Source organism: Penaeus monodon, chromosome 27, assembly GCF_015228065.2.
Source record: "Penaeus monodon isolate SGIC_2016 chromosome 27, NSTDA_Pmon_1, whole genome shotgun sequence".
Taxonomy (NCBI): domain Eukaryota; kingdom Metazoa; phylum Arthropoda; class Malacostraca; order Decapoda; family Penaeidae; genus Penaeus; species Penaeus monodon.
In genome coordinates this window covers 36,024,625-36,025,077 of record NC_051412.1, presented here as the reverse complement: position 1 = coordinate 36,025,077, position 453 = coordinate 36,024,625, and positions in this window count along the sequence as shown.

Here is a 453-nt window from a genome sequence, read left to right as displayed (position 1 = left end):
AGTGATGCGATTTATTTTATTCCTTTGAAAGAACTTTGATGAAACAGACTGGAGCATGTGTTTGTAATGTTGATTTTTTAAAATTCTCCATTCCGTCTTTACCATCACGGGGTAAACGCATCAACAGAATTCGCAAAGGGATGTTTAGAATTCGCAGTGTTTTAGCCCCAGCGACGTATCAGGCATAATATGTCTGTCACATAATTTCGGAAATGCTGATAATTCTACTACACGACGACCAGCCATGAATACATCTGTACACGAGTTGTCAACGACTACTGATGTGGCACCGACCTGTCAGTTCTCATACAGGACTTGTGGGGAAATGTGAATGTGTAGTATGTTAATAAAGTTTGGCAGGAGGTAATAACTGTCTGAGGGAGACAGGGGGTGAGGGGGGAGAGGGGAGGAAGGGGCTGGACTCTGGTGGCCGTGCTCAGCTGGTTGCGTTGC